Source organism: Dendrobates tinctorius, unplaced genomic scaffold (assembly GCF_039654945.1).
Source record: "Dendrobates tinctorius isolate UK_male_01 unplaced genomic scaffold, ASM3965494v1 ptg000099l, whole genome shotgun sequence".
Taxonomy (NCBI): Eukaryota; Metazoa; Chordata; class Amphibia; order Anura; family Dendrobatidae; genus Dendrobates; species Dendrobates tinctorius.
The window spans coordinates 9,386,059-9,408,248 of NW_027361767.1; the positions used below are offsets into that span (position 1 = coordinate 9,386,059).

At 40.1% G+C, this 22,190-nt stretch overlaps 10 non-coding genes across 10 annotated transcripts; all 10 read right to left on the reverse strand.

The window, feature by feature from the left end:
- Positions 1 to 2,337: 2,337 nt before the first annotated feature.
- On the reverse strand, positions 2,338 to 2,410 carry TRNAK-UUU (transfer RNA lysine (anticodon UUU)). The gene has a single exon. It is a non-coding gene; the product is annotated as a tRNA-Lys (tRNA).
- Positions 2,411 to 3,743: 1,333 nt separating this feature from the next.
- On the reverse strand, positions 3,744 to 3,816 carry TRNAK-UUU (transfer RNA lysine (anticodon UUU)). The gene has a single exon. It is a non-coding gene; the product is annotated as a tRNA-Lys (tRNA).
- Positions 3,817 to 7,974: 4,158 nt separating this feature from the next.
- On the reverse strand, positions 7,975 to 8,047 carry TRNAK-UUU (transfer RNA lysine (anticodon UUU)). The gene has a single exon. It is a non-coding gene; the product is annotated as a tRNA-Lys (tRNA).
- A 1,342-nt stretch (positions 8,048 to 9,389) lies between these two features.
- Positions 9,390 to 9,462, reverse strand: TRNAK-UUU (transfer RNA lysine (anticodon UUU)). Its single transcript has one exon. It is a non-coding gene; the product is annotated as a tRNA-Lys (tRNA).
- Positions 9,463 to 10,804: 1,342 nt separating this feature from the next.
- Positions 10,805 to 10,877, reverse strand: TRNAK-UUU (transfer RNA lysine (anticodon UUU)). The gene has a single exon. It is a non-coding gene; the product is annotated as a tRNA-Lys (tRNA).
- A 2,725-nt stretch (positions 10,878 to 13,602) lies between these two features.
- On the reverse strand, positions 13,603 to 13,675 carry TRNAK-UUU (transfer RNA lysine (anticodon UUU)). Its single transcript has one exon. It is a non-coding gene; the product is annotated as a tRNA-Lys (tRNA).
- A 2,725-nt stretch (positions 13,676 to 16,400) lies between these two features.
- On the reverse strand, positions 16,401 to 16,473 carry TRNAK-UUU (transfer RNA lysine (anticodon UUU)). Its single transcript has one exon. It is a non-coding gene; the product is annotated as a tRNA-Lys (tRNA).
- A 1,322-nt stretch (positions 16,474 to 17,795) lies between these two features.
- On the reverse strand, positions 17,796 to 17,868 carry TRNAK-UUU (transfer RNA lysine (anticodon UUU)). The gene has a single exon. It is a non-coding gene; the product is annotated as a tRNA-Lys (tRNA).
- A 1,322-nt stretch (positions 17,869 to 19,190) lies between these two features.
- Positions 19,191 to 19,263, reverse strand: TRNAK-UUU (transfer RNA lysine (anticodon UUU)). The gene has a single exon. It is a non-coding gene; the product is annotated as a tRNA-Lys (tRNA).
- Positions 19,264 to 21,896: 2,633 nt separating this feature from the next.
- TRNAK-UUU (transfer RNA lysine (anticodon UUU)) lies at positions 21,897 to 21,969 on the reverse strand. The gene has a single exon. It is a non-coding gene; the product is annotated as a tRNA-Lys (tRNA).
- Between the last annotated feature and the right edge of the window lie 221 nt (positions 21,970 to 22,190).

Genomic DNA, 22,190 nt, shown 5'->3' on the forward strand with positions numbered 1-22,190 from the left:
ACCCCATTGAAAACCTCTTGAATGTGAGGAAGATGGATAGTCACAAGCCATCAAGCAAAGAAGAACTGCTTAAATTTTTGTACCAGGAGTGGCATAATGTCACCCAAAAGCAGTGTGAAAGACTGGTGGAAAGCATGCCAAGACACATGAAAGCTGTGATTAAAAATCATGGTTATTCCACAAAATATTGATTTCTGAACTCTTCCTGAGATAAAACATTAGTATTGTTGTTTCTAAATAATTATGAACTTGTTTTCGTAGCATTATTTGAGGTCTGCAAGCACTGCATTTTTTTTGCTATTTTGACCATTTTTCATTTTCTGAAAATAAGTACAAAATTTAGTGCTTGGAAATTCGAAGACATGTTGTCAGTAGTTTATAGAATATAAGAGCAATTTACATTTTACTCAAAAATATACCTATAAAGAGAAAATTAAGACAAACTGAAGATTTTGCAGTGGTCTCTTAATTTTTGCCAGAGCTGTAGTTAGCAAGGCCGAAAAAAGACATTTGTCCGTCCAGTTCAGCCTATATTCCGTCAGAAGAAATCCCCAGATCTACGTCCTTCTAAAGAACCTAATAACTGCAAGATACAATATTGTTACGCTCCAGGAAGACATCCGGGCCTCTCTTGAACCCCTTGACTGAGTTCGCCATCCCCACCTCCTCAGACAAGGAATTCCAGATTCTCCCTGCCCTACCAGTAAAGAATCCTTTTCTATGTTGGTGGAAAAACCTTCTCTCCTCCAGATGCAGAGAATGCCCCCTTGTGACCGTCACCTTCCTTGGTATAAACAGATCCTCGGAGAGATATTTGTATTGTCCCCTTATATACTTATACATGGTTATGAGATCACCCCTCAGTTTCTAGACAAAATAATACTTTTTTGCTAATCTCTCTGGGTATTGTAGTTGCTGCACCCACATTGTACCCCCATGATGACCTCACCTATTACCTATAACATTACCATTTATTAAAACCTTACGCCCGAACAGGGACTTGAACCCTGGACCCTCTCTACATTGATAATCTCGCTGGGTACCGTAATTCTTCCATCCCGTTACTAAATTTTGTTGCCCCTTTTTGGACTTGCTCTAGTTCCACAAAAATCATAATTTCCAGGCTTGAATTGGGCAGGTTAATCTTTGCGAAGGACATGTGAATCAAGCCACATACAAGGTTATCCTGGAAAAATAGTTGATTCCTTCTGCTCAGGAAACGTTCCCCAACTCTGAGGACTGGCTTTTCCAGCAGAACAATGCACCATGCCACACGGCTAGGTAAACCAACGTGTGGATGAAGGAACACTAGCTCAAATCGCTGTCATGGCCAGCCCAATCTCCAAACCTGAACCCCATTGAAAACCTCTTGAATGTGAGGAAGATGGATAGTCACAAGCCATCAAGCAAAGAAGAACTGCTTAAATTTTTGTACCAGGAGTGGCATAATGTCACCCAAAAGCAGTGTGAAAGACTGGTGGAAAGCATGCCAAGACACATGAAAGCTGTGATTAAAAATCATGGTTATTCCACAAAATATTGATTTCTGAACTCTTCCTGAGATAAAACATTAGTATTGTTGTTTCTAAATAATTATGAACTTGTTTTCGCAGCATTATTTGAGGTCTGCAAGCACTGCATTTTTTTTGCTATTTTGACCATTTTTCATTTTCTGAAAATAAGTACAAAATTTAGTGCTTGGAAATTCGAAGACATGTTGTCAGTAGTTTATAGAATATAAGAGCAATTTACATTTTACTCAAAAATATACCTATAAAGAGAAAATTAAGACAAACTGAAGATTTTGCAGTGGTCTCTTAATTTTTGCCAGAGCTGTAGTTAGCAAGGCCGAAAAAAGACATTTGTCCGTCCAGTTCAGCCTATATTCCGTCAGAAGAAATCCCCAGATCTACGTCCTTCTAAAGAACCTAATAACTGCAAGATACAATATTGTTACGCTCCAGGAAGACATCCGGGCCTCTCTTGAACCCCTTGACTGAGTTCGCCATCCCCACCTCCTCAGACAAGGAATTCCAGATTCTCCCTGCCCTACCAGTAAAGAATCCTTTTCTATGTTGGTGGAAAAACCTTCTCTCCTCCAGATGCAGAGAATGCCCCCTTGTGACCGTCACCTTCCTTGGTATAAACAGATCCTCGGAGAGATATTTGTATTGTCCCCTTATATACTTATACATGGTTATGAGATCACCCCTCAGTTTCTAGACAAAATAATACTTTTTTGCTAATCTCTCTGGGTATTGTAGTTGCTGCACCCACATTGTACCCCCATGATGACCTCACCTATTACCTATAACATTACCATTTATTAAAACCTTACGCCCGAACAGGGACTTGAACCCTGGACCCTCAGATTAAAAGTCTGATGCTCTACCGACTGAGCTATCCGGGCTCTCTACATTGATAATCTCGCTGGGTACCGTAATTCTTCCATCCCGTTACTAAATTTTGTTGCCCCTTTTTGGACTTGCTCTAGTTCCACAAAAATCATAATTTCCAGGCTTGAATTGGGCAGGTTAATCTTTGCGAAGGACATGTGAATCAAGCCACATACAAGGTTATCCTGGAAAAATAGTTGATTCCTTCTGCTCAGGAAACGTTCCCCAACTCTGAGGACTGGCTTTTCCAGCAGAACAATGCACCATGCCACACGGCTAGGTAAACCAACGTGTGGATGAAGGAACACTAGCTCAAATCGCTGTCATGGCCAGCCCAATCTCCAAACCTGAACCCCATTGAAAACCTCTTGAATGTGAGGAAGATGGATAGTCACAAGCCATCAAGCAAAGAAGAACTGCTTAAATTTTTGTACCAGGAGTGGCATAATGTCACCCAAAAGCAGTGTGAAAGACTGGTGGAAAGCATGCCAAGACACATGAAAGCTGTGATTAAAAATCATGGTTATTCCACAAAATATTGATTTCTGAACTCTTCCTGAGATAAAACATTAGTATTGTTGTTTCTAAATAATTATGAACTTGTTTTCGTAGCATTATTTGAGGTCTGCAAGCACTGCATTTTTTTTGCTATTTTGACCATTTTTCATTTTCTGAAAATAAGTACAAAATTTAGTGCTTGGAAATTCGAAGACATGTTGTCAGTAGTTTATAGAATATAAGAGCAATTTACATTTTACTCAAAAATATACCTATAAAGAGAAAATTAAGACAAACTGAAGATTTTGCAGTGGTCTCTTAATTTTTGCCAGAGCTGTAGTTAGCAAGGCCGAAAAAAGACATTTGTCCGTCCAGTTCAGCCTATATTCCGTCAGAAGAAATCCCCAGATCTACGTCCTTCTAAAGAACCTAATAACTGCAAGATACAATATTGTTACGCTCCAGGAAGACATCCGGGCCTCTCTTGAACCCCTTGACTGAGTTCGCCATCCCCACCTCCTCAGACAAGGAATTCCAGATTCTCCCTGCCCTACCAGTAAAGAATCCTTTTCTATGTTGGTGGAAAAACCTTCTCTCCTCCAGATGCAGAGAATGCCCCCTTGTGACCGTCACCTTCCTTGGTATAAACAGATCCTCGGAGAGATATTTGTATTGTCCCCTTATATACTTATACATGGTTATGAGATCACCCCTCAGTTTCTAGACAAAATAATACTTTTTTGCTAATCTCTCTGGGTATTGTAGTTGTTGCACCCACATTGCACCCACATTGTACCCCCATGATGACCTCACCTATTACCTATAACATTACCATTTATTAAAACCTTACGCCCGAACAGGGACTTGAACCCTGGACCCTCAGATTAAAAGTCTGATGCTCTACCGACTGAGCTATCCGGGCTCTCTACATTGATAATCTCGCTGGGTACCGTAATTCTTCCATCCCGTTACTAAATTTTGTTGCCCCTTTTTGGACTTGCTCTAGTTCCACAAAAATCATAATTTCCAGGCTTGAATTGGGCAGGTTAATCTTTGCGAAGGACATGTGAATCAAGCCACATACAAGGTTATCCTGGAAAAATAGTTGATTCCTTCTGCTCAGGAAACGTTCCCCAACTCTGAGGACTGGCTTTTCCAGCAGAACAATGCACCATGCCACACGGCTAGGTAAACCAACGTGTGGATGAAGGAACACTAGCTCAAATCGCTGTCATGGCCAGCCCAATCTCCAAACCTGAACCCCATTGAAAACCTCTTGAATGTGAGGAAGATGGATAGTCACAAGCCATCAAACAAAGAAGAACTGCTTAAATTTTTGTACCAGGAGTGGCATAATGTCACCCAAAAGCAGTGTGAAAGACTGGTGGAAAGCATGCCAAGACACATGAAAGCTGTGATTAAAAATCATGGTTATTCCACAAAATATTGATTTCTGAACTCTTCCTGAGATAAAACATTAGTATTGTTGTTTCTAAATAATTATGAACTTGTTTTCGTAGCATTATTTGAGGTCTGCAAGCACTGCATTTTTTTTGCTATTTTGACCATTTTTCATTTTCTGAAAATAAGTACAAAATTTAGTGCTTGGAAATGCGAAGACATGTTGTCAGTAGTTTATAGAATATAAGAGCAATTTACATTTTACTCAAAAATATACCTATAAAGAGAAAATTAAGACAAACTGAAGATTTTGCAGTGGTCTCTTAATTTTTGCCAGAGCTGTAGTTAGCAAGGCCGAAAAAAGACATTTGTCCGTCCAGTTCAGCCTATATTCCGTCAGAAGAAATCCCCAGATCTACGTCCTTCTAAAGAACCTAATAACTGCAAGATACAATATTGTTACGCTCCAGGAAGACATCCGGGCCTCTCTTGAACCCCTTGACTGAGTTCGCCATCCCCACCTCCTCAGACAAGGAATTCCAGATTCTCCCTGCCCTACCAGTAAAGAATCCTTTTCTATGTTGGTGGAAAAACCTTCTCTCCTCCAGATGCAGAGAATGCCCCCTTGTGACCGTCACCTTCCTTGGTATAAACAGATCCTCGGAGAGATATTTGTATTGTCCCCTTATATACTTATACATGGTTATGAGATCATCATATTATCAATCTCATAATCATGATCATGATTATGAGATTGTTTCTAGACAAAATAATACTTTTTTGCTAATCTCTCTGGGTATTGTAGTTGTTGCACCCACATTGCACCCACATTGTACCCCCATGATGACCTCACCTATTACCTATAACATTACCATTTATTAAAACCTTACGCCCGAACGCCCTCAGATTAAAAGTCTGATGCTCTACCAACTGAGCTATCCGGGCTCTCTACATTGATAATCTCGCTGGGTACCGTAATTCTTCCATCCCGTTACTAAATTTTGTTGCCCCTTTTTGGACTTGCTCTAGTTCCACAAAAATCATAATTTCCAGGCTTGAATTGGGCAGGTTAATCTTTGCGAAGCACATATGAATCAAGCCACATACAAGGTTATCCTGGAAAAATAGTTGATTCCTTCTGCTCAGGAAACGTTCCCCAACTCTGAGGACTGGCTTTTCCAGCAGAACAATGCACCATGCCACACGGCTAGGTAAACCAACGTGTGGATGAAGGAACACTAGCTCAAATCGCTGTCATGGCCAGCCCAATCTCCAAACCTGAACCCCATTGAAAACCTCTTGAATGTGAGGAAGATGGATAGTCACAAGCCATCAAACAAAGAAGAACTGCTTAAATTTTTGTACCAGGAGTGGCATAATGTCACCCAAAAGCAGTGTGAAAGACTGGTGGAAAGCATGCCAAGACACATGAAAGCTGTGATTAAAAATCATGGTTATTCCACAAAATATTGATTTCTGAACTCTTCCTGAGATAAAACATTAGTATTGTTGTTTCTAAATAATTATGAACTTGTTTTCGTAGCATTATTTGAGGTCTGCAAGCACTGCATTTTTTTTGCTATTTTGACCATTTTTCATTTTCTGAAAATAAGTACAAAATTTAGTGCTTGGAAATTCGAAGACATGTTGTCAGTAGTTTATAGAATATAAGAGCAATTTACATTTTACTCAAAAATATACCTATAAAGAGAAAATTAAGACAAACTGAAGATTTTGCAGTGGTCTCTTAATTTTTGCCAGAGCTGTAGTTAGCAAGGCCGAAAAAAGACATTTGTCCGTCCAGTTCAGCCTATATTCCGTCAGAAGAAATCCCCAGATCTACGTCCTTCTAAAGAACCTAATAACTGCAAGATACAATATTGTTACGCTCCAGGAAGACATCCGGGCCTCTCTTGAACCCCTTGACTGAGTTCGCCATCCCCACCTCCTCAGACAAGGAATTCCAGATTCTCCCTGCCCTACCAGTAAAGAATCCTTTTCTATGTTGGTGGAAAAACCTTCTCTCCTCCAGATGCAGAGAATGCCCCCTTGTGACCGTCACCTTCCTTGGTATAAACAGATCCTCGGAGAGATATTTGTATTGTCCCCTTATATACTTATACATGGTTATGAGATCACCCCTCAGTTTCTAGACAAAATAATACTTTTTTGCTAATCTCTCTGGGTATTGTAGTTGTTGCCCTTCTTTGTACTCGCTCTAGTTCCACACAGACCCCCATGATGACCTCACCTATTACCTATAACATTACCATTTATTAAAAGCTTACGCCCGAACAGATTAAAAGTCTGATGCTCTACCGACTGAGATATCCGGGCTCTCTACATTGATAATCTCGCTGGGTACCGTAATTCTTCCATCCCGTTACTAAATTTTGTTGCCCCTTTTTGGACTTGCTCTAGTTCCACAAAAATCATAATTTCCAGGCTTGAATTGGGCAGGTTAATCTTTGCGAAGGACATGTGAATCAAGCCACATACAAGGTTATCCTGGAAAAATAGTTGATTCCTTCTGCTCAGGAAATGTTCCCCAACTCTGAGGACTGGCTTTTCCAGCAGAACAATGCACCATGCCACACGGCTAGGTAAACCAACGTGTGGATGAAGGAACACTAGCTCAAATCGCTGTCATGGCCAGCCCAATCTCCAAACCTGAACCCCATTGAAAACCTCTTGAATGTGAGGAAGATGGATAGTCACAAGCCATCAAACAAAGAACAACTGCTTAAATTTTTGTACCAGGAGTGGCATAATGTCACCCAAAAGCAGTGTGAAAGACTGGTGGAAAGCATGCCAAGACACATGAAAGCTGTGATTAAAAATCATGGTTATTCCACAAAATATTGATTTCTGAACTCTTCCTGAGATAAAACATTAGTATTGTTGTTTCTAAATAATTATGAACTTGTTTTCGTAGCATTATTTGAGGTCTGCAAGCACTGCATTTTTTTTGCTATTTTGACCATTTTTCATTTTCTGAAAATAAGTACAAAATTTAGTGCTTGGAAATTCGAAGACATGTTGTCAGTAGTTTATAGAATATAAGAGCAATTTACATTTTACTCAAAAATATACCTATAAAGAGAAAATTAAGACAAACTGAAGATTTTGCACTGGTCTCTTAATTTTTGCCAGAGCTGTAGTTAGCAAGGACGAAAAAAGACATTTGTCCGTCCAGTTCAGCCTATATTCCGTCAGAAGAAATCCCCAGATCTACGTCCTTCTAAAGAACCTAATAACTGCAAGATACAATATTGTTACGCTCCAGGAAGACATCCGGGCCTCTCTTGAACCCCTTGACTGAGTTCGCCATCCCCACCTCCTCAGACAAGGAATTCCAGATTCTCCCTGCCCTACCAGTAAAGAATCCTTTTCTTTGTTGGTGGAAAAACCTTCTCTCCTCCAGATGCAGAGAATGCCCCCTTGTGACCGTCACCTTCCTTGGTATAAACAGATCCTCGGAGAGATATTTGTATTGTCCCCTTATATACTTATACATGGTTATGAGATCACCCCTCAGTTTCTAGACAAAATAATACTTTTTTGCTAATCTCTCTGGGTATTGTAGTTGTTGCCCTTCTTTGTACTCGCTCTAGTTCCACACAGACCCCCATGATGACCTCACCTATTACCTATAACATTACCATTTATTAAAAGCTTACGCCCGAACAGGGACTTGAACCCTGGACCCTCAGATTAAAAGTCTGATGCTCTACCGACTGAGATATCCGGGCTCTCTACATTGATAATTTCGCTGGGTACCGTAATTCTTCCATCCCGTTACTAAATTTTGTTGCCCCTTTTTGGACTTGCTCTAGTTCCACAAAAATCATAATTTCCAGGCTTGAATTGGGCAGGTTAATCTTTGCGAAGGACATGTGAATCAAGCCACATACAAGGTTATCCTGGAAAAATAGTTGATTCCTTCTGCTCAGGAAATGTTCCCCAACTCTGAGGACTGGCTTTTCCAGCAGAACAATGCACCATGCCACACGGCTAGGTAAACCAACGTGTGGATGAAGGAACACTAGCTCAAATCGCTGTCATGGCCAGCCCAATCTCCAAACCTGAACCCCATTGAAAACCTCTTGAATGTGAGGAAGATGGATAGTCACAAGCCATCAAACAAAGAACAACTGCTTAAATTTTTGTACCAGGAGTGGCATAATGTCACCCAAAAGCAGTGTGAAAGACTGGTGGAAAGCATGCCAAGACACATGAAAGCTGTGATTAAAAATCATGGTTATTCCACAAAATATTGATTTCTGAACTCTTCCTGAGATAAAACATTAGTATTGTTGTTTCTAAATAATTATGAACTTGTTTTCGTAGCATTATTTGAGGTCTGCAAGCACTGCATTTTTTTTGCTATTTTGACCATTTTTCATTTTCTGAAAATAAGTACAAAATTTAGTGCTTGGAAATTCGAAGACATGTTGTCAGTAGTTTATAGAATATAAGAGCAATTTACATTTTACTCAAAAATATACCTATAAAGAGAAAATTAAGACAAACTGAAGATTTTGCACTGGTCTCTTAATTTTTGCCAGAGCTGTAGTTAGCAAGGACGAAAAAAGACATTTGTCCGTCCAGTTCAGCCTATATTCCGTCAGAAGAAATCCCCAGATCTACGTCCTTCTAAAGAACCTAATAACTGCAAGATACAATATTGTTACGCTCCAGGAAGACATCCGGGCCTCTCTTGAACCCCTTGACTGAGTTCGCCATCCCCACCTCCTCAGACAAGGAATTCCAGATTCTCCCTGCCCTACCAGTAAAGAATCCTTTTCTATGTTGGTGGAAAAACCTTCTCTCCTCCAGATGCAGAGAATGCCCCCTTGTGACCGTCACCTTCCTTGGTATAAACAGATCCTCGGAGAGATATTTGTATTGTCCCCTTATATACTTATACATGGTTATGAGATCACCCCTCAGTTTCTAGACAAAATAATACTTTTTTGCTAATCTCTCTGGGTATTGTAGTTGTTGCCCTTCTTTGTACTCGCTCTAGTTCCACACAGACCCCCATGATGACCTCACCTATTACCTATAACATTACCATTTATTAAAAGCTTACGCCCGAACAGGGACTTGAACCCTGGACCCTCAGATTAAAAGTCTGATGCTCTACCGACTGAGATATCGGGGCTCTCTACATTGATAATCTCGCTGGGTACCGTAATTCTTCCATCCCGTTACTAAATTTTGTTGCCCCTTTTTGGACTTGCTCTAGTTCCACAAAAATCATAATTTCCAGGCTTGAATTGGGCAGGTTAATCTTTGCGAAGGACATGTGAATCAAGCCACATACAAGGTTATCCTGGAAAAATAGTTGATTCCTTCTGCTCAGGAAATGTTCCCCAACTCTGAGGACTGGCTTTTCCAGCAGAACAATGCACCATGCCACACGGCTAGGTAAACCAACGTGTGGATGAAGGAACACTAGCTCAAATCGCTGTCATGGCCAGCCCAATCTCCAAACCTGAACCCCATTGAAAACCTCTTGAATGTGAGGAAGATGGATAGTCACAAGCCATCAAACAAAGAACAACTGCTTAAATTTTTGTACCAGGAGTGGCATAATGTCACCCAAAAGCAGTGTGAAAGACTGGTGGAAAGCATGCCAAGACACATGAAAGCTGTGATTAAAAATCATGGTTATTCCACAAAATATTGATTTCTGAACTCTTCCTGAGATAAAACATTAGTATTGTTGTTTCTAAATAATTATGAACTTGTTTTCGTAGCATTATTTGAGGTCTGCAAGCACTGCATTTTTTTTGCTATTTTGACCATTTTTCATTTTCTGAAAATAAGTACAAAATTTAGTGCTTGGAAATTCGAAGACATGTTGTCAGTAGTTTATAGAATATAAGAGCAATTTACATTTTACTCAAAAATATACCTATAAAGAGAAAATTAAGACAAACTGAAGATTTTGCACTGGTCTCTTAATTTTTGCCAGAGCTGTAGTTAGCAAGGACGAAAAAAGACATTTGTCCGTCCAGTTCAGCCTATATTCCGTCAGAAGAAATCCCCAGATCTACGTCCTTCTAAAGAACCTAATAACTGCAAGATACAATATTGTTACGCTCCAGGAAGACATCCGGGCCTCTCTTGAACCCCTTGACTGAGTTCGCCATCCCCACCTCCTCAGACAATGAATTCCAGATTCTCCCTGCCCTACCAGTAAAGAATCCTTTTCTATGTTGGTGGAAAAACCTTCTCTCCTCCAGATGCAGAGAATGCCCCCTTGTGACCGTCACCTTCCTTGGTATAAACAGATCCTCGGAGAGATATTTGTATTGTCCCCTTATATACTTATACATGGTTATGAGATCACCCCTCAGTTTCTAGACAAAATAATACTTTTTTGCTAATCTCTCTGGGTATTGTAGTTGTTGCCCTTCTTTGTACTCGCTCTAGTTCCACACAGACCCCCATGATGACCTCACCTATTACCTATAACATTACCATTTATTAAAAGCTTACGCCCGAACAGGGACTTGAACCCTGGACCCTCAGATTAAAAGTCTGATGCTCTACCGACTGAGATATCCGGGCTCTCTACATTGATAATCTCGCTGGGTACCGTAATTCTTCCATCCCGTTACTAAATTTTGTTGCCCCTTTTTGGACTTGCTCTAGTTCCACAAAAATCATAATTTCCAGGCTTGAATTGGGCAGGTTAATCTTTGCGAAGGACATGTGAATCAAGCCACATACAAGGTTATCCTGGAAAAATAGTTGATTCCTTCTGCTCAGGAAATGTTCCCCAACTCTGAGGACTGGCTTTTCCAGCAGAACAATGCACCATGCCACACGGCTAGGTAAACCAACGTGTGGATGAAGGAACACTAGCTCAAATCGCTGTCATGGCCAGCCCAATCTCCAAACCTGAACCCCATTGAAAACCTCTTGAATGTGAGGAAGATGGATAGTCACAAGCCATCAAACAAAGAAGAACTGCTTAAATTTTTGTACCAGGAGTGGCATAATGTCACCCAAAAGCAGTGTGAAAGACTGGTGGAAAGCATGCCAAGACACATGAAAGCTGTGATTAAAAATCATGGTTATTCCACAAAATATTGATTTCTGAACTCTTCCTGAGATAAAACATTAGTATTGTTGTTTCTAAATAATTATGAACTTGTTTTCGTAGCATTATTTGAGGTCTGCAAGCACTGCATTTTTTTTGCTATTTTGACCATTTTTCATTTTCTGAAAATAAGTACAAAATTTAGTGCTTGGAAATTCGAAGACATGTTGTCAGTAGTTTATAGAATATAAGAGCAATTTACATTTTACTCAAAAATATACCTATAAAGAGAAAATTAAGACAAACTGAAGATTTTGCACTGGTCTCTTAATTTTTGCCAGAGCTGTAGTTAGCAAGGACGAAAAAAGACATTTGTCCGTCCAGTTCAGCCTATATTCCGTCAGAAGAAATCCCCAGATCTACGTCCTTCTAAAGAACCTAATAACTGCAAGATACAATATTGTTACGCTCCAGGAAGACATCCGGGCCTCTCTTGAACCCCTTGACTGAGTTCGCCATCCCCACCTCCTCAGACAATGAATTCCAGATTCTCCCTGCCCTACCAGTAAAGAATCCTTTTCTATGTTGGTGGAAAAACCTTCTCTCCTCCAGATGCAGAGAATGCCCCCTTGTGACCGTCACCTTCCTTGGTATAAACAGATCCTCGGAGAGATATTTGTATTGTCCCCTTATATACTTATACATGGTTATGAGATCACCCCTCAGTTTCTAGACAAAATAATACTTTTTTGCTAATCTCTCTGGGTATTGTAGTTGTTGCCCTTCTTTGTACTCGCTCTAGTTCCACACAGACCCCCATGATGACCTCACCTATTACCTATAACATTACCATTTATTAGTAATATCAGATTAAAAGTCTGATGCTCTACCGACTGAGATATCGGGGCTCTCTACATTGATAATCTCGCTGGGTACCGTAATTCTTCCATCCCGTTACTAAATTTTGTTGCCCCTTTTTGGACTTGCTCTAGTTCCACAAAAATCATAATTTCCAGGCTTGAATTGGGCAGGTTAATCTTTGCGAAGGACATGTGAATCAAGCCACATACAAGGTTATCCTGGAAAAATAGTTGATTCCTTCTGCTCAGGAAATGTTCCCCAACTCTGAGGACTGGCTTTTCCAGCAGAACAATGCACCATGCCACACGGCTAGGTAAACCAACGTGTGGATGAAGGAACACTAGCTCAAATCGCTGTCATGGCCAGCCCAATCTCCAAACCTGAACCCCATTGAAAACCTCTTGAATGTGAGGAAGATGGATAGTCACAAGCCATCAAACAAAGAACAACTGCTTAAATTTTTGTACCAGGAGTGGCATAATGTCACCCAAAAGCAGTGTGAAAGACTGGTGGAAAGCATGCCAAGACACATGAAAGCTGTGATTAAAAATCATGGTTATTCCACAAAATATTGATTTCTGAACTCTTCCTGAGATAAAACATTAGTATTGTTGTTTCTAAATAATTATGAACTTGTTTTCGTAGCATTATTTGAGGTCTGCAAGCACTGCATTTTTTTTGCTATTTTGACCATTTTTCATTTTCTGAAAATAAGTACAAAATTTAGTGCTTGGAAATTCGAAGACATGTTGTCAGTAGTTTATAGAATATAAGAGCAATTTACATTTTACTCAAAAATATACCTATAAAGAGAAAATTAAGACAAACTGAAGATTTTGCACTGGTCTCTTAATTTTTGCCAGAGCTGTAGTTAGCAAGGACGAAAAAAGACATTTGTCCGTCCAGTTCAGCCTATATTCCGTCAGAAGAAATCCCCAGATCTACGTCCTTCTAAAGAACCTAATAACTGCAAGATACAATATTGTTACGCTCCAGGAAGACATCCGGGCCTCTCTTGAACCCCTTGACTGAGTTCGCCATCCCCACCTCCTCAGACAATGAATTCCAGATTCTCCCTGCCCTACCAGTAAAGAATCCTTTTCTATGTTGGTGGAAAAACCTTCTCTCCTCCAGATGCAGAGAATGCCCCCTTGTGACCGTCACCTTCCTTGGTATAAACAGATCCTCGGAGAGATATTTGTATTGTCCCCTTATATACTTATACATGGTTATGAGATCACCCCTCAGTTTCTAGACAAAATAATACTTTTTTGCTAATCTCTCTGGGTATTGTAGTTGTTGCCCTTCTTTGTACTCGCTCTAGTTCCACACAGACCCCCATGATGACCTCACCTATTACCTATAACATTACCATTTATTAAAAGCTTACGCCCGAACAGGGACTTGAACCCTGGACCCTCAGATTAAAAGTCTGATGCTCTACCGACTGAGATATCCGGGCTCTCTAGATTGATAATCTCGCTGGGTACCGTAATTCTTCCATCCCGTTACTAAATTTTGTTGCCCCTTTTTGGACTTGCTCTAGTTCCACAAAAATCATAATTTCCAGGCTTGAATTGGGCAGGTTAATCTTTGCGAAGGACATGTGAATCAAGCCACATACAAGGTTATCCTGGAAAAATAGTTGATTCCTTCTGCTCAGGAAATGTTCCCCAACTCTGAGGACTGGCTTTTCCAGCAGAACAATGCACCATGCCACACGGCTAGGTAAACCAACGTGTGGATGAAGGAACACTAGCTCAAATCGCTGTCATGGCCAGCCCAATCTCCAAACCTGAACCCCATTGAAAACCTCTTGAATGTGAGGAAGATGGATAGTCACAAGCCATCAAACAAAGAAGAACTGCTTAAATTTTTGTACCAGGAGTGGCATAATGTCACCCAAAAGCAGTGTGAAAGACTGGTGGAAAGCATGCCAAGACACATGAAAGCTGTGATTAAAAATCATGGTTATTCCACAAAATATTGATTTCTGAACTCTTCCTGAGATAAAACATTAGTATTGTTGTTTCTAAATAATTATGAACTTGTTTTCGTAGCATTATTTGAGGTCTGCAAGCACTGCATTTTTTTTGCTATTTTGACCATTTTTCATTTTCTGAAAATAAGTACAAAATTTAGTGCTTGGAAATTCGAAGACATGTTGTCAGTAGTTTATAGAATATAAGAGCAATTTACATTTTACTCAAAAATATACCTATAAAGAGAAAATTAAGACAAACTGAAGATTTTGCACTGGTCTCTTAATTTTTGCCAGAGCTGTAGTTAGCAAGGACGAAAAAAGACATTTGTCCGTCCAGTTCAGCCTATATTCCGTCAGAAGAAATCCCCAGATCTACGTCCTTCTAAAGAACCTAATAACTGCAAGATACAATATTGTTACGCTCCAGGAAGACATCCGGGCCTCTCTTGAACCCCTTGACTGAGTTCGCCATCCCCACCTCCTCAGACAATGAATTCCAGATTCTCCCTGCCCTACCAGTAAAGAATCCTTTTCTATGTTGGTGGAAAAACCTTCTCTCCTCCAGATGCAGAGAATGCCCCCTTGTGACCGTCACCTTCCTTGGTATAAACAGATCCTCGGAGAGATATTTGTATTGTCCCCTTATATACTTATACATGGTTATGAGATCACCCCTCAGTTTCTAGACAAAATAATACTTTTTTGCTAATCTCTCTGGGTATTGTAGTTGTTGCCCTTCTTTGTACTCGCTCTAGTTCCACACAGACCCCCATGATGACCTCACCTATTACCTATAACATTACCATTTATTAGTAATATCAGATTAAAAGTCTGATGCTCTACCGACTGAGATATCGGGGCTCTCTACATTGATAATCTCGCTGGGTACCGTAATTCTTCCATCCCGTTACTAAATTTTGTTGCCCCTTTTTGGACTTGCTCTAGTTCCACAAAAATCATAATTTCCAGGCTTGAATTGGGCAGGTTAATCTTTGCGAAGGACATGTGAATCAAGCCACATACAAGGTTATCCTGGAAAAATAGTTGATTCCTTCTGCTCAGGAAATGTTCCCCAACTCTGAGGACTGGCTTTTCCAGCAGAACAATGCACCATGCCACACGGCTAGGTAAACCAACGTGTGGATGAAGGAACACTAGCTCAAATCGCTGTCATGGCCAGCCCAATCTCCAAACCTGAACCCCATTGAAAACCTCTTGAATGTGAGGAAGATGGATAGTCACAAGCCATCAAACAAAGAACAACTGCTTAAATTTTTGTACCAGGAGTGGCATAATGTCACCCAAAAGCAGTGTGAAAGACTGGTGGAAAGCATGCCAAGACACATGAAAGCTGTGATTAAAAATCATGGTTATTCCACAAAATATTGATTTCTGAACTCTTCCTGAGATAAAACATTAGTATTGTTGTTTCTAAATAATTATGAACTTGTTTTCGTAGCATTATTTGAGGTCTGCAAGCACTGCATTTTTTTTGCTATTTTGACCATTTTTCATTTTCTGAAAATAAGTACAAAATTTAGTGCTTGGAAATTCGAAGACATGTTGTCAGTAGTTTATAGAATATAAGAGCAATTTACATTTTACTCAAAAATATACCTATAAAGAGAAAATTAAGACAAACTGAAGATTTTGCACTGGTCTCTTAATTTTTGCCAGAGCTGTAGTTAGCAAGGACGAAAAAAGACATTTGTCCGTCCAGTTCAGCCTATATTCCGTCAGAAGAAATCCCCAGATCTACGTCCTTCTAAAGAACCTAATAACTGCAAGATACAATATTGTTACGCTCCAGGAAGACATCCGGGCCTCTCTTGAACCCCTTGACTGAGTTCGCCATCCCCACCTCCTCAGACAATGAATTCCAGATTCTCCCTGCCCTACCAGTAAAGAATCCTTTTCTATGTTGGTGGAAAAACCTTCTCTCCTCCAGATGCAGAGAATGCCCCCTTGTGACCGTCACCTTCCTTGGTATAAACAGATCCTCGGAGAGATATTTGTATTGTCCCCTTATATACTTATACATGGTTATGAGATCACCCCTCAGTTTCTAGACAAAATAATACTTTTTTGCTAATCTCTCTGGGTATTGTAGTTGTTGCCCTTCTTTGTACTCGCTCTAGTTCCACACAGACCCCCATGATGACCTCACCTATTACCTATAACATTACCATTTATTAAAAGCTTACGCCCGAACAGGGACTTGAACCCTGGACCCTCAGATTAAAAGTCTGATGCTCTACCGACTGAGATATCCGGGCTCTCTACATTGATAATCTCGCTGGGTACCGTAATTCTTCCATCCCGTTACTAAATTTTGTTGCCCCTTTTTGGACTTGCTCTAGTTCCACAAAAATCATAATTTCCAGGCTTGAATTGGGCAGGTTAATCTTTGCGAAGGACATGTGAATCAAGCCACATACAAGGTTATCCTGGAAAAATAGTTGATTCCTTCTGCTCAGGAAATGTTCCCCAACTCTGAGGACTGGCTTTTCCAGCAGAACAATGCACCATGCCACACGGCTAGGTAAACCAACGTGTGGATGAAGGAACACTAGCTCAAATCGCTGTCATGGCCAGCCCAATCTCCAAACCTGAACCCCATTGAAAACCTCTTGAATGTGAGGAAGATGGATAGTCACAAGCCATCAAACAAAGAAGAACTGCTTAAATTTTTGTACCAGGAGTGGCATAATGTCACCCAAAAGCAGTGTGAAAGACTGGTGGAAAGCATGCCAAGACACATGAAAGCTGTGATTAAAAATCATGGTTATTCCACAAAATATTGATTTCTGAACTCTTCCTGAGATAAAACATTAGTATTGTTGTTTCTAAATAATTATGAACTTGTTTTCGTAGCATTATTTGAGGTCTGCAAGCACTGCATTTTTTTTGCTATTTTGACCATTTTTCATTTTCTGAAAATAAGTACAAAATTTAGTGCTTGGAAATTCGAAGACATGTTGTCAGTAGTTTATAGAATATAAGAGCAATTTACATTTTACTCAAAAATATACCTATAAAGAGAAAATTAAGACAAACTGAAGATTTTGCACTGGTCTCTTAATTTTTGCCAGAGCTGTAGTTAGCAAGGACGAAAAAAGACATTTGTCCGTCCAGTTCAGCCTATATTCCGTCAGAAGAAATCCCCAGATCTACGTCCTTCTAAAGAACCTAATAACTGCAAGATACAATATTGTTACGCTCCAGGAAGACATCCGGGCCTCTCTTGAACCCCTTGACTGAGTTCGCCATCCCCACCTCCTCAGACAATGAATTCCAGATTCTCCCTGCCCTACCAGTAAAGAATCCTTTTCTATGTTGGTGGAAAAACCTTCTCTCCTCCAGATGCAGAGAATGCCCCCTTGTGACCGTCACCTTCCTTGGTATAAACAGATCCTCGGAGAGATATTTGTATTGTCCCCTTATATACTTATACATGGTTATGAGATCACCCCTCAGTTTCTAGACAAAATAATACTTTTTTGCTAATCTCTCTGGGTATTGTAGTTGTTGCACCCACATTGTACCCCCATGATGACCTCACCTATTACCTATAACATTACCATTTATTAAAACCTTACGCCCGAACAGGGACTTGAACCCTGGACCCTCAGATTAAAAGTCTGATGCTCTACCGACTGAGCTATCCGGGCTCTCTACATTGATAATCTCGCTGGGTACCGTAATTCTTCCATCCCGTTACTAAATTTTGTTGCCCCTTTTTGGACTTGCTCTAGTTCCACAAAAATCATAATTTCCAGGCTTGAATTGGGCAGGTTAATCTTTGCGAAGGACATGTGAATCAAGCCACATACAAGGTTATCCTGGAAAAATAGTTGATTCCTTCTGCTCAGGAAACGTTCCCCAACTCTGAGGACTGGCTTTTCCAGCAGAACAATGCACCATGCCACACGGCTAGTTAAACCAACGTGTGGATGAAGGAACACTAGCTCAAATCGCTGTCATGGCCAGCCCAATCTCCAAACCTGAACCCCATTGAAAACCTCTTGAATGTGAGGAAGATGGATAGTCACAAGCCATCAAACAAAGAACAACTGCTTAAATTTTTGTACCAGGAGTGGCATAATGTCACCCAAAAGCAGTGTGAAAGAATGGTGGAAAGCATGCCAAGACACATGAAAGCTGTGATTAAAAATCATGGTTATTCCACAAAATATTGATTTCTGAACTCTTCCTGAGATAAAACATTAGTATTGTTGTTTCTAAATAATTATGAACTTGTTTTCGTAGCATTATTTGAGGTCTGCAAGCACTGCATTTTTTTTGCTATTTTGACCATTTTTCATTTTCTGAAAATAAGTACAAAATTTAGTGCTTGGAAATTCGAAGACATGTTGTCAGTAGTTTATAGAATATAAGAGCAATTTACATTTTACTCAAAAATATACCTATAAAGAGAAAATTAAGACAAACTGAAGATTTTGCAGTGGTCTCTTAATTTTTGCCAGAGCTGTAGTTAGCAAGGACGAAAAAAGACATTTGTCCGTCCAGTTCAGCCTATATTCCGTCAGAAGAAATCCCCAGATCTACGTCCTTCTAAAGAACCTAATAACTGCAAGATACAATATTGTTACGCTCCAGGAAGACATCCGGGCCTCTCTTGAACCCCTTGACTGAGTTCGCCATCCCCACCTCCTCAGACAATGAATTCCAGATTCTCCCTGCCCTACCAGTAAAGAATCCTTTTCTATGTTGGTGGAAAAACCTTCTCTCCTCCAGATGCAGAGAATGCCCCCTTGTGACCGTCACCTTCCTTGGTATAAACAGATCCTCGGAGAGATATTTGTATTGTCCCCTTATATACTTATACATGGTTATGAGATCACCCCTCAGTTTCTAGACAAAATAATACTTTTTTGCTAATCTCTCTGGGTATTGTAGTTGTTGCACCCACATTGTACCCCCATGATGACCTCACCTATTACCTATAACATTACCATTTATTAAAACCTTACGCCCGAACAGGGACTTGAACCCTGGACCCTCAGATTAAAAGTCTGATGCTCTACCGACTGAGCTATCCTGGCTCTCTACATTGATAATCTCGCTGGGTACCGTAATTCTTCCATCCCGTTACTAAATTTTGTTGCCCCTTTTTGGACTTGCTCTAGTTCCACAAAAATCATAATTTCCAGGCTTGAATTGGGCAGGTTAATCTTTGCGAAGGACATGTGAATCAAGCCACATACAAGGTTATCCTGGAAAAATAGTTGATTCCTTCTGCTCAGGAAACGTTCCCCAACTCTGAGGACTGGCTTTTCCAGCAGAACAATGCACCATGCCACACGGCTAGGTAAACCAACGTGTGGATGAAGGAACACTAGCTCAAATCGCTGTCATGGCCAGCCCAATCTCCAAACCTGAACCCCATTGAAAACCTCTTGAATGTGAGGAAGATGGATAGTCACAAGCCATCAAACAAAGAACAACTGCTTAAATTTTTGTACCAGGAGTGGCATAATGTCACCCAAAAGCAGTGTGAAAGAATGGTGGAAAGCATGCCAAGACACATGAAAGCTGTGATTAAAAATCATGGTTATTCCACAAAATATTGATTTCTGAACTCTTCCTGAGATAAAACATTAGTATTGTTGTTTCTAAATAATTATGAACTTGTTTTCGTAGCATTATTTGAGGTCTGCAAGCACTGCATTTTTTTTGCTATTTTGACCATTTTTCATTTTCTGAAAATAAGTACAAAATTTAGTGCTTGGAAATTCGAAGACATGTTGTCAGTAGTTTATAGAATATAAGAGCAATTTACATTTTACTCAAAAATATACCTATAAAGAGAAAATTAAGACAAACTGAAGATTTTGCAGTGGTCTCTTAATTTTTGCCAGAGCTGTAGTTAGCAAGGCCGAAAAAAGACATTTGTCCGTCCAGTTCAGCCTATATTCCGTCAGAAGAAATCCCCAGATCTACGTCCTTCTAAAGAACCTAATAACTGCAAGATACAATATTGTTACGCTCCAGGAAGACATCCGGGCCTCTCTTGAACCCCTTGACTGAGTTCGCCATCCCCACCTCCTCAGACAATGAATTCCAGATTCTCCCTGCCCTACCAGTAAAGAATCCTTTTCTATGTTGGTGGAAAAACCTTCTCTCCTCCAGATGCAGAGAATGCCCCCTTGTGACCGTCACCTTCCTTGGTATAAACAGATCCTCGGAGAGATATTTGTATTGTCCCCTTATATACTTATACATGGTTATGAGATCACCCCTCAGTTTCTAGACAAAATAATACTTTTTTGCTAATCTCTCTGGGTATTGTAGTTGTTGCCCTTCGAGCTGTACTCGCTCTAGTTCCACACAGATCATAATTTCTTTAGACCTTTTATCAGCATACAAGTTACACCCACATTGCACCCCCATGATGACCTCACCTATTTTACATAACATTACCATTTATTAAAAGCTTACGCCCGAACAGGGACTTGAACCCTGGACCCTCAGATTAAAAGTCTCTACATTGATAATCTCGCTGGGTACCGTAATTCTTCCATCCCGTTACTAAATTTTGTTGCCCCTTTTTGGACTTGCTCTAGTTCCACAAAAATCATAATTTCCAGGCTTGAATTGGGAAGGTTAATCTTTGCGAAGGACATGTGAATCAAGCCACATACAAGGTTATCCTGGAAAAATAGTTGATTCCTTCTGCTCAGGAAACGTTCCCCAACTCTGAGGACTGGCTTTTCCAGCAGAACAATGCACCATGCCACACGGCTAGGTAAACCAACATGTGGATGAAGGAACACTAGCTCAAATCGCTGTCATGGCCAGCCCAATCTCCAAACCTGAACCCCATTGAAAACCTCTTGAATGTGAGGAAGATGGATAGTCACAAGCCATCAAACAAAGAAGAACTGCTTAAATTTTTGTACCAGGAGTGGCATAATGTCACCCAAAAGCAGTGTGAAAGACTGGTGGAAAGCATGCCAAGACACATGAAAGCTGTGATTAAAAATCATGGTTATTCCACAAAATATTGATTTCTGAACTCTTCCTGAGATAAAACATTAGTATTGTTGTTTCTTAATAATTATGAACTTGTTTTCGTAGCATTATTTGAGGTCTGCAAGCACTGCATTTTTTTTGCTATTTTGACCATTTTTCATTTTCTGAAAATAAGTACAAAATTTAGTGCTTGGAAATTCGAAGACATGTTGTCAGTAGTTTATAGAATATAAGAGCAATTTACATTTTACTCAAAAATATACCTATAAAGAGAAAATTAAGACAAACTGAAGATTTTGCAGTGGTCTCTTAATTTTTGCCAGAGCTGTAGTTAGCAAGGCCGAAAAAAGACATTTGTCCGTCCAGTTCAGCCTATATTCCGTCAGAAGAAATCCCCAGATCTACGTCCTTCTAAAGTGACCGTCACCTTCCTTGGTATAAACAGATCCTCGGAGAGATATTTGTATTGTCCCCTTATATACTTATACATGGTTATGAGATCACCCCTCAGTTTCTAGACTAAATAATACTTTTTTGCTAATCTCTCTGGGTATTGTAGTTGTTGCCCTTCTTTGTACTCGCTCTAGTTCCACACAGATCATAATTTCTTTAGACCTTTTATCAGCATACAAGTTACACCCACATTGCACCCCCATGATGACCTCACCTATTTTACATAACATTACCATTTATTAAAAGCTTACGCCCAAACAGGGACTTGAACCCTGGACCCTCAGATTAAAAGTCTGATGCTCTACCGACTGAGCTATCCGGGCTCTCAACATTGATAATCTCGCTGGGTACCGTAATTCTTTCATCCCGTTACTAAATTTTGTTGCCCCTTTTTGGACTTGCTCTAGTTCCACAAAAATCATAATTTCCAGGCTTGAATTGGGCAGGTTAATCTTTGCGAAGGACATGTGAATCAAGCCACATACAAGGTTATCCTGGAAAAATAGTTGATTCCTTCTGCTCAGGAAACGTTCCCCAACTCTGA